This window comes from Trichosurus vulpecula, chromosome 7 (assembly GCF_011100635.1).
Source record: "Trichosurus vulpecula isolate mTriVul1 chromosome 7, mTriVul1.pri, whole genome shotgun sequence".
Taxonomy (NCBI): domain Eukaryota; kingdom Metazoa; phylum Chordata; class Mammalia; order Diprotodontia; family Phalangeridae; genus Trichosurus; species Trichosurus vulpecula.
The window spans coordinates 6,871,808-6,889,460 of NC_050579.1; the positions used below are offsets into that span (position 1 = coordinate 6,871,808).

General features: G+C 42.3%; 1 pseudogene; it reads left to right on the forward strand.

Moving 5' to 3' along the window:
- Positions 1–613: 613 nt before the first annotated feature.
- On the forward strand, positions 614–14,238 carry LOC118856496 (annotated as a pseudogene).
- Positions 14,239–17,653: the final 3,415 nt, after the last annotated feature.

Genomic DNA, 17,653 nt, shown 5'->3' on the forward strand with positions numbered 1-17,653 from the left:
TGCTTTTCTCACCCTTCTATTGACTATAAAGGATACTCCATTTCTTCTACTCCATTTCTTCCACCCATCAAAGTTCACTGGCACCCAAGATATTGATGTTTACTCTTTCTGTCTCCTATTTGACCACATCCAGCTTACCTTGGTTCATAGATCTTACATTCCAGGTTTCTATGCAATATTGATCTTTATAGCATCAGACTTTCCTTTCATCACCAGATGCATCTGCTGCTGAGTTTCCTTTCAGCCCTGGCCCAGCCACTTTACTAGTCGAGTAGCTACTTATAATTGTCCTCTGCTCTCCCCTTGTAGCATATTGGACACCTTCAAACCTGAAGGGCTCAACTTTGAATGTCATCTCTTTAATAATTTTACTACTGTCCATGGGGTTTTCTTGGTAAAAATAGTGAAGTGGTTGGCCATTTCCTTCTCCAGTGGATCACCTTTTGCCAGAACTCTCCACTATGACCTGTCTATCTTGAGTAACTCTGCATGGCATAGCTCATAGTTTCATTGAGCCACAACAAGGCAATGATCCAAGAAGGGATCTCCTAAAAACCTGAACAACAAACAATCATGAGAAGACATGGGTGGGTGGCAATCAGCAGTGTAGGGAATGTCCCCATTGGTGAGAACAAGGATTCACCAAAGCATCAAAGTCACTGACAAATTTCACTTCTAACATTCACTAGGTGTGGGAACCAGGACAATTCACTTAATCTCTCTGTGCTTAAGAAGCCTAGTCTACAAAAATGAGGGGATTGGGTTAGATGACCTCTGGAGTTTACTTCCAGCTCTAGACCTAAAATCCCATGATTATCTAGGTCACCCTGAAACAAAAGAAATGGGAGAAATCAGCAGGAAGGAAAGCATCATCAGTCCTTGTTGATCCTCCCACTCCGTGTCTCTGGCTCTCAAGTTTTGGAAGAACTCCAGAGTAGGTCTTGTTCAGGTCTGCTTTTGGCTGAATAGTTATTGTAGGTGCCTCCCAATATCCATTTGCAGGGATTCTATTACATAGTTGCCCTTTTCTTTGGGGAAAATGCATTTTAATTACTGTTCATTTCCCCTAAAAACATCAGTAATTAAAATGGCCTCTTAAACATTTCTTTAATTGTTGAAGCCCCGGCCTCCCTTGAACTCTACCAGGCCAGCAAACTCCTGCTGTGATGAGAAATTGAAACTTTTGTGGATGCAGGACTCAAAGGAATAGAAAATATGGTTCATATTTGTTCTAGTGGCTGATTTGAGAGGGTTGTGCAATGAGAACCTGGAGAAACTTGGTTTCACTACAGAGCATTGGAGAGGCAGGGCAATCTCAGCACTGCAGCAGGGCCTGGGCCAAAGTCAGAGGAGAGGGAGCTGGAACTAACACAGAGCAAGGGATTACAGGGTTCAACATAAGCCTTGAAGATTTCTTGTCCTTGACATCCGGATCTTCCTCCCTCCTCGTCTTGGCCCCCTGGCTTCCCTGGCTTCCTTCAGGTCTCAGCAAGAAGTCTTTCCCAGTCTCCCTGAATCTTTGTGATCTCCCTCTGAGACCATCTCCAAAACAATTTAACTCATTTGCCCACAGTTTGCACATTATCTTCTCCCAGGATCTCTGTTCATCTCATTTGACCCTTATAATAACCCTGCATAATAGATCCTGAACCTGAGGAGGCACTTAATAAATGCTTGTGGACTTGACAGCGCTTGCAGAATCTACCATTTTTATAGGGAAGCAGCTCAGATAACAGGTCCTAAAGGGCTGGGACTAATGGGGGATTCTTTGGCACACTCAGTGCCCACTCTCAGTGTTTTCACTTTCTCTGACTTGGGAATCTTAGGCCCAGGTCAATGCATACCCACAGTTACCTTTCCATTATCCTTTCAGCCAACTCTTTTGCAGGTAGGAATGAAGATTGAAACATTAGGCCTGAGTGGAAAGACTTGGCCGTCAGAAGGCCTCCAATAGAATCCCAGTGGGCCAGTCACTTTCCATCTTTTGGTCTTATCTTCACCAACTATAAAAAGAGGGAGTTGAAAGAGATGGCCTCTAAGATTCTTCCAAGCTCTGAAAAGTTGTGAATTTTTAACTACTTCCCTATTCTGCTGTCCTTGAAATAAACACACAACATTTGTTTCTGGAGTTTTTTTGCTGTTGCTGTAAGCAAATAGAAGGAAATAGGGGTTTAAAATAACAAACAGCACAGGAAATCTACAGAAGTCTAAGAGGGCTAGTCTGACTAGAGGAATAGTTAACCCTGATCTTCCATGGAAAGGCCAATGGGAGCTAGCCCTTCATCTAACTGTCCCTCAGATTCATTGACCCCATCCTTGGAGTTCTCCCCAGGAGTCAGCCTCACCCCAGTCTTGCCTGAATTAGAGTCAAATCCAAACCAAGAGGCTTCCCACCAAAGGTGGCTTGGGTTGTCAGCAAGGCTGCTTGTGTTTGGAGCCCTCTTTGTCACTTCCCAAGTTTTATCCCAGAATATAAGGCCCCTACTTGAGAAAGATAGCTCTTTACATATTCCTGAAAGATTTCTTTCCTGGGTTCCCACCATCCTTAACAAATTGTCATTGACTTTATCCTTTGTTATTAGCCTCCATCTCTTTTCTCTTTCACTCCCAAACTTCTACCCTTCACCTCCCACTCATTTCCCATTGCTTTGAAGGCTTATTTCAGACTCCACTATTCCACTAACACTTTTTCCTCCAAGTTTGTCAGTGGTTTATTAAATACTAAATCTGATGGCTTTTTCTCAGTTTTCAACCTCCTTGACTTCTTTTTAGCCTTTCCTTCTACTAACCACATCTTCCTCCAGAATACTTTCTTTTCACTGGCTTTTCTTGACACTGCTCCCTCCTGGTTCTCCTCTTACCTGTCTCACTGTTCCTGCTTAATCTCCTTGGCTGGGACATTATGCAAGTTGCCTCACTCTAAGTGTGGGTGAGCCTTGAGAGTTTTTTCTGGGACCTCTTTGTCTACATTCTCTCTTCAGTCATCTCATCCACTTTCACATGGGTTCAATTATCAAGTCTGTTCCAATGGCTTCTGAATCTGCATATTCAGCTCTTTTCTATTTCCTGTGCTCCCATCTCAAACTTAGAACACTGCCTGGAACACAGTAGGTGCTTAATGAATTTTATTGATTAATGATTGAAATTCTCTGCTCACCTTCTCTTCTCAAATCCCCCTGACATCTCAACTTGAACATATCCAAAAGCTAAAAGCCTAATCCTTCTCTTAAATATGCCTCTTCTCACAACTTGCCTATTTATGTTGAGAACGCCAATGTAATAGAGGCAACTTGGTGGCTCAACATGTGGTGTGCTGGGCCTAGGGTCAGGAAGACCTAAGGTCAAATCTGTCCTTAGACACTTAGGCTAGGTGACTCTGGTTAAAACACTTAACTGTTGCCTGACTCAGTTTTCTCAACTCTAAAATGGGGATTAGCACCTGGCTCCCAGGCTTGTTATGAAGATTGAATGGGATATTTGTAAAATACTTGGTAAGTGCTTAATAAAGGTGTATTCCATTCCTTTCAATCAACCAGACTCTGACTCTTTTCTTTTGCTCCCTTTCCTTTCTCCACCTCAAAAAAGCCCGAACATATCAAATCCATCACCATAAATACTAATGGACAACAAGTTCAATATGAGTCAATGGAGTGTTGAGGAAACCAAGAAAGTTAATGGCAGCTTTGACTGCATAGAGAGAGACCTACTTCCAGGAATAAGGAAACAAAGAATCCCTCTGTCTTCTGCCCTCAAGAGCCCCTGTCTGGAGTGTTCGATTCACTTCCAGACTCTATGTTTTAGAAAGGGCATTTTAAGGAGCTGGAGATTATCCAGAAGAGGGAGACCAGGAAGTTGAAAGGCCAAGAGTTATGTCCATATGATGATTAACTGAAAGAATTGGGGTTGTTTAACTTAGAGAAGACAAGATTGGGGAAGGCTTAGGACATGACAGTTGTCTTCAAACTTTTGAAGTTTTTTATTGACCCAAGGAAAGAATTAATAACAATGGGTAAAAATTGCAAAGAGCCTAAAAGGATTTGGCCTGGGGTCAGGAAACCCTTCACCCCCAAGCCCAAGAATTAGAAAGATCAATTTGAAAGGTTTTGTGGTTCTGAGAGATCTCAAACTGTATTATAAAGCAGTAATTATCAAAACAATCTGGTACTGGCTAGAAAACAGAGTAGTGGATCAGTGGAATAAATTAGGTGCAAATTACATGATAGTAAATGATCCCAGTACTCTAGTATATGATAAATGCCCAAATCAAAGATTTTGGAACAAAAACTCAATATTTGAGAAAAACTGTTCAGAAAACTGGAAAACAGAATGGCAGAAATTAGGTAAAGACCAGCATCTCACAATGTACACCAAATAAGGTAAAAATGGGTACAGACTTCACACATAAAGGGTCATGCCATAAGCAAATTAAGAGATCATGCAATAATTAATCTGTCAGGTTTATAGATCAGGAAAGAATTAAAGACCCAGAAGATACAAAGCGCATCACAAAATTTAAAAGAGATAATTTTGATTACATAAAATTAAAATGCTTTTGCACAAACAAAACCAATGCAACCAAAACTATAAGAAAAACAGAAAACTGGGGGGAAATTTTGCAACAAATATCTCTAATAAAGGCCTAATTTCTCAAATATATACAGAACTGAGTCAAAATTATAAAAATACAAGTCATTCTCCAGTTGATAAATGGTCAAAGGATATGAACAGGCAGTTTTCAGATAAAGAAATCAAAGCTATCTACAGTCATATGAAAAAAGATGCTCTAAATCACTATTGATCAGAGAAATGCACATTAAAACAACTCTGAGGTACTGCCTCACATCTATCAGAGTGGCTAATATGACAAAAAAGGAAAGTGTTGGATGTTGCAGGGGATGTGTGAAAACTGGGACACTAATAAACCACTGATCCAATCATTCTGGTCAGCAATTTGGAACTATGCCCAAATGGTTATAAACTGTGTATACCCTTTGATTCAGCAATACCACTATATCCCAAAGACATCGCTAAAAAGGGGAAATGGCCTATTTGTACAAAAACATTTATAGCAGTTCTTTACATGGTAGCTGAGACATGGAAATCAAAGGGATGCCCATTGATTGGGTAATGGTTGCATGAGCTGTGGTATATGATTATGATGGAATATTTTTGTGCTATAAGAAATGAGAAGCAGGATAATTTCAGAAAAACATGGAGTTACATGAACTAATGCATGATAAAGTAAATAGAACCAAGAGAATGTTGTACGCAGTAACAGCAATTTTGTTCAATGGCAACTGTGAATGACTTGGCTATTCTCAGCAACACAATGATCTAAGACAAGTCCAAAGGATTCATGGTGACGCATATGATCTGCCTCCAGAGAACAAACTGATATTGGTTGAATACAGATTGAAGCATGTTATTTTCACTTTCTTTCTCTCATTTTCTTTCTTTTATTCTAGTTTTCTTGTACAAAATGACAAAAATGGAAATGTTTTACATAAGTGCACATGTAAAATCTATATCTGATTGCTTACCGTCTCAGGGAGGGGGGAGGAGAGGGAGTGAAGGATAGAATTTGGAACTCAAAGCTTTAAATAAAAATGTGAGGCTGAAAGACCAACACAAGCCCAACAACAAGAGCCACCAGCACACGTGCTTTTGATCTACTTTACTAAGGAAAGTAACATTAAAGCATTAACAATCTTACTTTAATCCAACATACAAATATCATTCACTTAGTTCAGGAGGAAAAGCCAGCAACCTGAACTTTAGAGCAAATACAAACAAATTACAAACATACACAATATAAATAGACCAAGTCACAATTCATAGTTAGCAGGAAAGTATCAACATCTGGGTTGATGAGCCAGGAGGCTCTTAACAACTGCTTGCCCAGAGGCACTCTTCCAGTGGCTGAGAGCCCCAAGCAAATAACTCTGTTCTCTCTTTTTATACAGTTCTCAGACATCATCCCATCTGATCAACCAGAATTTAGGCACATACCATAGGCTCTGGTCTTAGCAACTCTCCTTAGGGCCCTGTATTAGGAGGGCAGAGTTTATAATTTCAAAGAGGATCATACATATGTCTGAAAGGTTTGGAACCGCCAGATATAAGAAACTCTCAAAGTAGGAGGCAGAAGAATCAAAGCATATATTTAGGCTCCACAGTAACCAACCCATGAACCAGCATCCCCATTTTGATATATTGATCAAAAGCTTCCAGGCCCAATAAGTATGCCTCACAAGAGTAACCAGGAGGCCACAGAGAAGCATGATGGTGTACAGCAAAATCATATACATGCTTCCCCTCTATGGTAAAAAGATTACCCACTGGCCTCAAGTTCTTGTTCAGCTTCCTCCCATAGGTCAACTCTGCTACCGGCAGCTCCTGCTTCAGCTTCGGCTGTGGCTGTAGCTGTAGCAGCCTCTGGCTCCAACGGAAGCTGTTTTTAACCGTCCGGCTTCTGCGGCGGTGTAAGGTATGCCGGGGAAAGCACAGGTTCTTTCAATCTGCTTAAGCAAGGTGAAGGGGTTGACTGGTAAAGCACAGGTTCTTTCAATCAGCTTAAGCAAGGGAAGCAAGGTGAAGGGGCCGACAAGCTTACTCCAATCCAACATACAAACAGCATTCAGTTCAGGGGAAAAAGCCAAACTAGTCAAGGGCACTTGTTGACTAAGTGCTAAGGAGCCCATTTTTGGTTACCAACACAGGCCCTGGGGGCTTCCCACCTCTCTCAAACTAGGGAACTAGTTTGCTAACCAGCCTAGGGCTTCATACCCAATTAGTAAAAGGGTGTGGGCCTGGGGTTTAGCACCTAGTTAGCTAAAGGGTGTGTGCCTGGAGCTTTGCACCTAGTAAGACTCAATCAAAAAAACTTAATTAATTTAGCATTCTAAAACAGTAAAAAAGTCCCACCTTAATTACCAATACAAGGAATCAAAAGATGGAGTGTGATATCACAGGAGGAAGTAGGTTCCTTTTTGCTTGAGGTCCTCAAAACAAACATTGAATGACCACTGGTCAGTGATGTGGTAGAAGGGATTCAAGAGATGCCCTCTGAAGTCCTTATAATTTTTGATTTCTGAAGTTATGAATCTGAATATTCCTGTCTAGTCTGCCTCCATAACACCTCTGGAATCTACCCTCTTTTCTTGCATGATCACCACTTTATTTCAAACCTGCATCCCCTCTTGCCTGGACTGTTGCAATGACGAACTCTTTGGATTCCTGGTTTTCAGTTTTTCCCTTCTCCAATCTATTCTCCCTATGCTTGCCAAAATAATATTCCTAAGACCTTGGTCTGAACACATCACCTTCCAAATTAAAAAAAAAGAAATCTTGTGTGGGTTTTTTATGATAAAATACAAACTCCTCATCTTGACATTTAAGGCCTTGGATAATTTGATTCCAACCTCCCTTCCAATTCTTACTTCGTATTATTCTTCTTTACCAATTCTACATTCCAACCCATCTAACCCAGCTGGTGTTATCCCAGCTCACTCTTCCATATCATACTTTCTTGCCTCTGCACATGTTTTCCACCATGTCTAAATGCCTTTCCTCTTCACCTCTAGTTTTCAGAACTCATCTTATCTCATCTTGTCTTGTCTTCTCTTCTCATTCTCTTCTCTTCTTTCTCAGCTCAGGTGCTCCTTGCTCCATGAAGACATCCCTGGTCCTCTCAGCTCTCACTCCATCAGAATACTAAATTTAGCATTAGAGGACTGGGTTTGAATCCCGCCATTTCCACTTGCCTCTGTGTCAACCTAAACAAGTGCCTTCACCTCTCTGGGCTTCAGTTTCCTTGTGGGATAAAGGTTGGACTAGATAACTTCTACAGGTCCCTTCCAGTTCCAAACCAAGGATCCCATGCTTTGTGTTCAATTCCTACCATGTTTGTAGAATCCTGTGCCTTATGTCTATGAAGGATCTATTCCATTCCCACTGCATTCATAGAATTGCACAATAGAAATGGATGTTCTCCATTTGTTTTAACAACCTGGCTAGCAGCTTCTGTGGGGGTGTAAAATCCACCCATAGCCAGCACCCAGAAAGCTGCCGGCGGCACAGGTTTTTTTGATCTGCTTAACCAAGGGAAGCAAGGTGAAGGGGTTGACAAGCTTACTTTAATCCAGCATACAGAGAGCATTCAGTTAGTTCAGGGGAGCATACCGAAAGCATTCAGTTGGTTCAGGGGAAAAAGTCAGCACCCTGAACTTCAGAACATTCATTTAGTTCAGGGGAAAAAAACCAGCACCTTGAACTTCAGAACAAAATACAAACAAATTACAAATATCAACAGACAGACCCAATACAATTCATAGTTACCAACACCTAGGTTCAGCCCGAAAGCTCAGAACAAGGGCTGGCCCAGAGTCATGCTCGCCACCACTGCTGCTCCAACTGAAAATGGGTCTTCAAGCTGTCTTCTCTCCTCTTGTAGAGTTTTTGACATCATCAAGCATCGCCTGAATGACCAGAGCTGATTGGTTCTTGAGTTGGCCCCTCCCCCTAGGACCCTGGGAGGTTCACATCCCTGTAGACTAGGTTAACACCCAATAGGGCATGGCTCTGGAGTTAACACCTCCCCTTAGCCAGCCCCATGAATCGTCACAAAGAGGCAGACCTAAACCCACGTGGTCTAAAAGCGTCTGCTGTCCCAGACATGTAAACTAGGCCCTCCCTGGAGCTAGCACCAAGGTTCCACACCTAACAGGGCTCTGGGCCTGGGGCCCAGCATCCAGCAAGGCTCAATGAGATAAACTGAGTCACTCAAAGAAAACAATGGCCATTCTGCTTACACCATTTAGGAGGGACATCAGTAAACTGAAGGGTTTCTATGGAAGAGCAAACAGGCTTGTGAAGGGCTTGATCCACATTAAGTGAAGCTCACTTCACAGATCTGTGAATTTCAAGCTGGAAGAAAAGACAACTTATTGAGGACTTCCAGCTGTGATGTTCTATGACCTGACTCTGGCTTCTAGGTAATATCCTGAACCCAGTGATCACTCCTTCCCAGGATACTGGGTGCTACTGATTTATGGAGGTTATCTTAGATTGTTGATCCCTTTGGCATTCTGTCATCTAATGCAAGGGAATTCTTTCTGGAATCCCGTTCTTATGGGAGATGTGAAATGAAATGTGCATTTGGCTTCAGATTAGGAGAGACCATAACTTGAATACCATCTTTGCCCCTCACTTGGATAAGTTTTGGATTCTCATTTTCCTTATCTATACAATTGGAGTAATCATATCTCCACTGCATTCATCAGAGGGCCATTGTGAAGCCAAAACAAACAAACAAAAAAAGATAGAGTGCTTGCAAATTCTTTTAAACCTGAAAGTGCTATGTAAATTCATGATCCTTATTTTATTAGCCTTTTAAAAACTTTGATGGATCTATGACTTCATCAGTATAGACACTCTTTCTTTTTCCTTTATCACAAAGTCCAGTTAAAAATAATTTGCACATACAATCAAAGTCATTTATTGACCATTCCCTACAAAAGGCATAAGGGTGAGGTGGACATCAGGGATTTTAAATCCCAGCTCTCCTCCAGGCTATTCTGTCTCAGAAGAGCTCCTCTTCCTTCAGGAGGAATGTGTCTACCCGGTTAGTGCGATGCAAGCCAAGGGATTTGCCTGTAGGAGGCAAACTGCATTTGTCTCAACTTCTCCAGGGAAAAGCAAGTTAAGGCTCTTTCTTCATGCCTTGTTAGTTTAAAGGAAAAGGAAATGCCTTGCAGAGTTGAAAGGGAAATGTAAAGCTGACTGGCTGCTCTTAATTCTTTTTATTCCAAGACACATAACTTCAGGATGGAGAATTTATGATCTTCAACGACAGTCCCGTATTTCAGAGGAATGCGTGATTTCTGATCTTTTGTCTGTCAAATACTTTCTGATCTTAATTGACTGTTACCTGATGATATCTCTGGAGAAATGGAAATAACAGCCATGCATCTCAAAATGATGCTCTTTGATGTCAGGACTCTAGGAAATAAAACACCTGTGCAGTTATGGAATCCAGACCAGGAGTAAGTTTTCAATGCGACCACTACTTGCTTATTCTGTTCTCTTCATAAGAATACTTGCAGGCCAAATTTCAAGTCCATCATCTAAGATTTACTAAGCACCTACTATGTGCTGGATACTGTGCTAAGAACTGGAGATACAAAGAAAAGCAAAAGACAGGCTCTGCCCTCAAGGAGTTTACAGTAAAATGAGGAAAACAATATGCAAATAGCTATGTACAAACAGGACACATGAAGGATAAATTAGAGATTATTCCAGAGAGAAGGCAGTAGCAAGAATGTCCAACAGGAAGGGCTTCTTTAGAAGGTGGGGTTTTATCTGAGGCTTGAAGGAAATAAGAATCATGGAGATGGAGATGAAGAGGAAGAAAGCTGCAGACATGGGAGACAGACAGCAAAATGCTTGTAGTTGAGAGAGGGAGTGGTGTTTGAAGGATAGCAAGGAATCCCAATTGACATTAAGGACTGCAGTAGTGGTGTTTACAAAGACTTAAAAGTTAGGAAAGGCCCAGGTTATGAGAGGATTTGAAAGCCAGATGGGATTTTCTGTTCCTTCCTGGAAGTGTTAGGGAGCCACTGGAGTTTGTTGAATAGGGGAGTGACATGATCAACTCTGTGCTTTAAGAAGACCAACTTGGATGGCTGAGTGAAGGATGGCTTGGAGTGGGGAGAGACTTGAGGCAAGGAATTCAATAGAAGTCAATAGCCCAGGACAGTGATGAGGTCCTGTGCTATGGTGGTAATAGCATCAGAAGAGACAAAAGGCCATAGATGATAGATGCTTAAAAGATGGAAGGAGAGGACTTGGCACCTAACTGGAATTGGAGACAGGCCTCCATGTTGATAGCCAGTTTGCAAGCCTGGGTGATTGGGAGATTGATGGTTCTCTTCTCAATAATGGGAAGGTCAAAAGGAGGGAAAGGTTTGGGCATGAAGGCTGTCCATCTGACTAGAAGGTGGGTTCTTTCCCCATTGTGCAGACCTACCACAAAGGATGCATTAATCCTTGTTAGAACACCTTGTCTCAACCTCCAACTACACCCCCTACATATTCTAGTGATTTAGGCATCATAACTTCCCATTAGACTATCACTCCTCAAAGACAGAGGCCACGTTCCAGAGTAGCAACAACAAGAATGACTAACATTTATATAGTGTTTCCTATGTGCCTGGGACTGTGCTAAATACTTTCCAATTATAATCTCATTTAATCCTCACAACAGCTCTGGGAGGTAAGTGCCATTATGATCTCCATTTTATGATGAGGAAACTGAGGCAAACAGGGTTAAGTGGCTTGGCCAGGGTCACCCAACTAGTAAGTGTCTGAGGCTGGATTTAAACTCAGGTCTTCCTGACTCCAGGCCTGTACACTGTGGCTCCACTCACTCCAAGTCATGTCTATAATGACTCTCATTTCTATATCTCCCCTGTCTTTTAAGACAATGCCTGGTCCAGAGTATGTACTTTTAGGAATTATAATTGAAAACAAACAACCCCAAGGTGAGAAGGAAGCTCATTTTGCCAGAGCAGCCAAAGGGAGATTTATCTCTCTTGGAGTGAAAAGAATGTCGATGCTGATTTATCAGATGTTGCTCCTGGATACCAATGGTATCTAAACAAGCTCTATCTTATGGTGGTTGATGTGATCAGGACCTAGACCAAGGAAATGAATTTCCAATGTATGGCTTGAAGTGAAAAGCAGATCAGCTCTGGAGACCCTGGGACCTTGGCAGGTATGGATAGGCCAATTTCACTCGGTGTTTGACATAGAGTAGAAGGTGCTGAATCCACACTTATTGTTGAAGTGTTAGGGTCAGAATCCAAACTGAGGTCCCCAGACTCCTTTTCAGCTCCCCTCCCCCATGTTCTCCCCACTGTCCTTTGCAATTGCCCTGTTTGGTTAAAATCTTTTCTTTAGTTCAAGACTTTTCTGATTTTATGGAAGTCCTACAGTTGATAATCCACACACAAGTAAGGCCTTTCTTATATGAACCAATTCCTTTAAGCTGGAGCTTCTGCCATAAAGCCATTGAATTTACATAGAGATTTTTCAGGAGCATAGCCATTTCATGAAGCCTCCTAGGATGGTGTAGGAACGTAAGTGGTGAGGCATATTCTTTGGAGAAGGGAGTCCCCTGAAACAATGGTATGCAGCACGGAAGTCATAATTCTAATTTCTGTAATGTTTTGGTGTTTATATTCCTCTCAACAAACCTGTGCATTGCAGCAAGTATTCTTGTACCTATTCTGCAGGTAAGGAAACTGAGACTCAGATATTTAAGTAACAACATCTTAAATAATGCATGTCCAAACCTGAGCTCTTTCTCTTCTCCCAAACCCTCCCCTCTTCCTGACTTCCTTGTCAGCCTTGACTCCTCATTCATTCCCACCCTGATATCCAAGTCTTGTCTCAACTTTGGTAATATCTCTTGCATGGTGCCACACTCCGGCCCTGTCTCCAGACTGTTTGGATAGCTTGCTGGTTAGTCTTCTTGTCCCAAATCCCTCTCCACTCCAATCCATCCATCTCCATTCAATTGGGACATTGGTTTTCCTAAAGTCCTGGTCTGACCATGTTATTCTCCAATGAATTTGAGTGGCTCCTCATCGCCTCTGTGTTCAAATATAAGATTCTCTGATTGACATTCATAACCCGGGTCCCTCCTCTCTTTCTGGTCTTTTTATACCCTCTTATTCCCCTCCCCCTTCCCCCTACATACTGTGCAGTCCAGTGACGATGGTGTCCTCACACAAGAGCCTCCGTCTCCAGACATGGCCTTTTCACTGGCTGTCACCACGCCTGGGATGCTCTCCTTTTCATCTCTGCCTCCTGGTCTCTTTTAATTGCTAGATAAAACCCCACCTCTTGTGAGAAGCCTTTCGCAATGCGCCTTCCTGGGAGTTCCTTACCTTATTTTCTCAGATTCATCCAGTTTATAGTTTGCTTGGGCATGGTCATTTTTTCTGCCATTGGACTGTGAACTTGAGAGCAGCACTTTGCTTGGTTTGGTTTGGTTTGGTTTGGTTTGCCTCTCTTTTCCCAGTGCCTAACACAGTGCTTGGTACATAATAGGCAAATAATAAATGCTTATTGAGTGACTGGTCATATATGTTGCCCAAGATAAAACTGTATCTGAATGTATTCACTTCACTTTGAAGCCTGTTTGCCTCAGTTCTCCCCTTTTCCATGTTTCCCACTTGGCCTCTTTTGAAAAGTCAGGATTGAAACTTTTCGTGGCTTGATCCTTTTCAGGCCTCTCAACCCTTTCTACCCCAATGCTGTTAGGGCATCTTGTCAGTTGTGGAGGTATAATCCCTGGCCCTCATGATGCTTTACAATTGCCCTACAAAATTGTCATGTCCACTAAATGGATATTGGATTTCAATACAGGCTGACTCTCTGAAAGGTCACTGTGACTTTGGCTGTTTATCCTCTGCTTGCTGTAATACATTTGCTCCAGGACATTTTCCCTTGAGCCCTCCCTGCTGTTCAGGCCATTGTTCTGGCCATATTTTTACTACTGATGCCTTCCTTCCCCTTCCTTCCCACCTGACTTTCAGCTTAGGTTTTTAAAGGTCCTGGGAAGCTCCAGGTTTGACTTAGGATTTAAAATGGTGCTTCAGGTGGCATGCTGGAAGCTTACTAATTTTTAATTTAAAAAAAATTCTGAATTTAATGAATACTAGAGAGAGACCAAGACAGAGGGACAGAGACAGACTGAGAGAACATTTCCACACCCAAAGTAGAACAGAGAAAGAGGAGCGTATGTGAAATGTTTGTCTCTATTATATGCAACTTACTTTCAAAGCTTTCTTGCTTATTGGTGTTTCCTTCTGAACATCCTTCTGTTCCTTTCTGTGTATTTTTAAGATATTGTCATCTTGAAGGAGAGGCCTAGAATGATTCCCAGATTGGGGACAGTCACTCTCAACTGCCGCCATCACCACTATGCCCGAGAGAGGCTGAGGGAGAAGCTAAGGGAGATGAGACCAAGACTATGGGTGAATCATGACTGTCTGCTAACCCTGCCCCTCCAAAGCCAGAACCCAAACCCAAAGAGGCACCTGCAAAGAAGGGAGAGAAATGACCCAAAGGGAAAAGGGTGATCCCAGTAAGGATGGCAGTGACCCTGCAGAAGATGAACATGCCAAAACAGACCAGGCTTGGAAAACTGAAGGTGCTGGAGATGCCAAGTGAATCATGGGGCTTTTTGATAACTGCACTTTTGGGGACTGCGCAGCTTGAAATGCTATTTTAAAATCAAGTTTTATAAAAATGCAGAATTTGTTCTACTTTTGTACTTTTAAACTATGTTATTAGCACAGAGAATGCTTGTTGGTGTTTTGGCAGGATGTGGAAGATCTCACAGATAGTGTGTCTCAGAAATTGGGTTAACATGGGTAGGGATTTCTTCCTCTCCTAGTTTTTGAGAGAACTCCTCTTGAAAGAGGAGGTTCCCTGATATACTTACTCTCTATTCCTCCCTGTCTCCGTGTCTGTGTGTCTGTCACACACACACACACACACACACACACACACACACACACACACACACACAAACACATCAGATGCATCAGTTTGAACACTGATACCCTTAGCCTGTCTGGTGGGGGTTGGAGTGGATAACTTTGAAAATGTATATATTTTTTTCCTTGTCTGCCATAAGTATTTATTTTACTCCTTCAAACAAAGGGACCTACCAGGACCTGCCCTCATTTCCCTCTCTTCTCCCACCTCCAAATCCATTGTGTTGGATACCTGTCTTTCAGGCAATCTGGACTTGAATTATGGCCCTAAGACAGCCTCCCCAAAAGAACCAGCATTCCTTCCATGATGGGTATGTTTTGTAATTAAGTATTCTGCAGTTTTCATTTTCTTTTCTCAAAATCATGGAAGGCTCATGAAAAGTTGTTAAACAAATACATTCAATGAGAAAGTGTCTATCTTTACTCTAAACTTTTCCTGTTTAAACTATAAAACAAAGATCAGGTTTTATAGTGACTTCATGTATTTGGGTAGTCCACAGAGAAGGCCAGTCTAAAAGCTGTTGTATACAGCTACTGATCAAAGCCCATGTCCTGCTTGATACCATGTTTGTTCATGAACAGTATCTTTAACAAAGCTGGATACAGTTGTTTCGTTCTTGTTTGGGGTAAGGGGGAGGGGGAAAGGCACTATAATCCTACATGTCTTCTGCCCTTTGTGGTTAAACTCTTTGAAAAGGTCATCACACTCGGTGTCTCTGCTTTTGCAACTCTACCTCTACCTCTTCATAACCCCTTATAATTTGGCTTCTAACCTTATCATTCCATCGGGGTGTTCTCTCCAAATGATCTTTAGTTGCCCAAGCCAGTGGTCTTTTCTCGATTCTCATTCTTCCTGATCTCTCTGCAGCCTTGGATGGTGCTGATCACCCATTCCTCCTGTATATTTTTTCTCTCTCTGTTTTTGGGACACCCCTCTCTCCCAGTTCTCCTATGTTTCTTGGTCTCTTTTGCTGGATCTTCATCCAGATCACACCTTCTAACTTTAAGCATCTCTCAAGGCTCTTTGCTGTGTCCTCTTCTCTTCTCCTTCCATACATTACTTGGTGATTTCATCAGCTCCCATAGATCTAAGTACCATTTCTATGTTGATGAATCTCTAATCTACCTATCCTCCCCCAAGATTTCTGCTGACCTCCAGTCTCACATCTCCACCTGTCTTTCAGACTTCTTGAACTAGATATCCAGTAGGTGTCTTACACTCAATATGTCTAAGATGGAGCTTGATATCTTCCCCCAAGTGCCTCCCTCTTCCTACTTTGCCTATTACTGGAATTACCAGGAATCATCCTGGACTGCTCATTATCTTTCACCCACCCATATTCAATCTTGTCAAAGGCTATCAATTTCACCTTTATAGTCCTTGAATATCACCTTTTTTTTCTCTTCTGACACTGCCACTCCTGTGGTTCGGGTATTTATCACCTCACCCCAGGACCTTGGCAGTAGCTGCTGGGGGGTCTGCCTGCCTCAAGCCTCTCCCCGCTGAAGTCTATCCTCCATTCAGCCCCTAAAGTGATTTTTGTAAAGCACATACAGGTCCAGTCATGTCATGTTCTGCCCCCCCACCCCACCCCAAACACACACACCTCAATAAACTCCAGTGGTTCCCTATAGACTCCAGGATTAAATATAAAATCCTTTGATTGGCATTCAAAACCATTCATCACTCAGACCCTTCCCAGCTTTGCAGTCTTTCACCCTCCTTGGGTGAGACCTACTCTGCAGTCCAATGACTACAGCCTCCTGCCTATTCCACAGACAAGACTCACCATCTCTCTGCTCTGGGCATTTTCTCTGTCTGTCCTTCAGGCCTGGAACATTCTCCCTCCTCTTCTCTGTCTACTGAAAGCCCTGGCTCCCTCTAAGTCCCATCTTCTACAGGGAGCCTTTCCCAAGCCCTCTTACATCTACTGTCTCCTCTCTTTTAATTATTTCTTTTTTATTCAGTCTGTAGCTTGTTTATACATTTTTATTTACTCTTCTGTTGGCCAATTTGGTGATTCTTGAATATGGCACTCCATTTTCTACCTGTTCTTTTTCATTGGCTGTCCCTCATTGCTGGAATGCCCCCAGACCTCACTGACTTCCTTCAAGATTCAGCTCAATTCTCACCTTGGGCTTCCTGGCCACTCTAGCTACCAGCTACTTCTCACATAACCTTGCATCATGCTCATATCTACTTATTTAGGTGATGTCTCCCCAGGGGGGAATACTATTTTCCCTTCTTGATATCCCTAGTAGTTATCACACAGTAAGCACTTCATAAATGCTTGTTGACTGACTGCCTAACTGGTAGAGCTGGTCAATGGGCAGCTGGGTGGTTTAGTGGTTAGAGTGTTGTACTTGGAAGTCAGAGAGACCTGAGTTTGAATCTTGCCCCAGCCCATACTAGCTGTGTGGCTCTGGCCGTGTCACTTAACCTTTCCAACCTCAGTTTCCTCATCTGTAAAATGGGGTAAATAACCTCTAACAAGGTTTTTATGAGATAGAACATGCAAAGCGCTCTGCAAATTTCAAAGCACAGAATGATCGTGAGCCATTTTGAATTCATTTTCTTAACCAAGGAGAAGGACCTTTGAACCTAGAAGGACAGAACAAATCTGACTAATAGGGGGCTGGTAGTGACAACAAATAGGGATGTAGCCAGAAAGCTCCTAGGCCAGTGAACTAGACTTTGTTTCCTGGGAAAATGCTCCAAAGTATCATTAAGGGCTTAACTAGGAAACACTGGGAAGAAGAAACAAAGACGTTGGAGAGACAGGAAGTGGTTTAGAGAATTCATGCCACATATGGGTCCGAGGCCTAGATGACCCACTATTCTAGACCCAATAGTAATGATATTCAATAGTAAGAAATCCCATTAGATTGTGAACTCCTTGAGGTCAGTGACTGTCTTCTGCTTCTTGTTACACCCTTGGAGTTTAGTACAGTTCCTGGCACATAGTAGGTACTTGCATGTTTGCTGTTTATTGGTTATTACTGATAACTGATCATTTGCCCAGAGAACTTTGACTTTGAAAGGGAAGGAAACATTCAATAATAGACACTGACCATGATCTATGTGC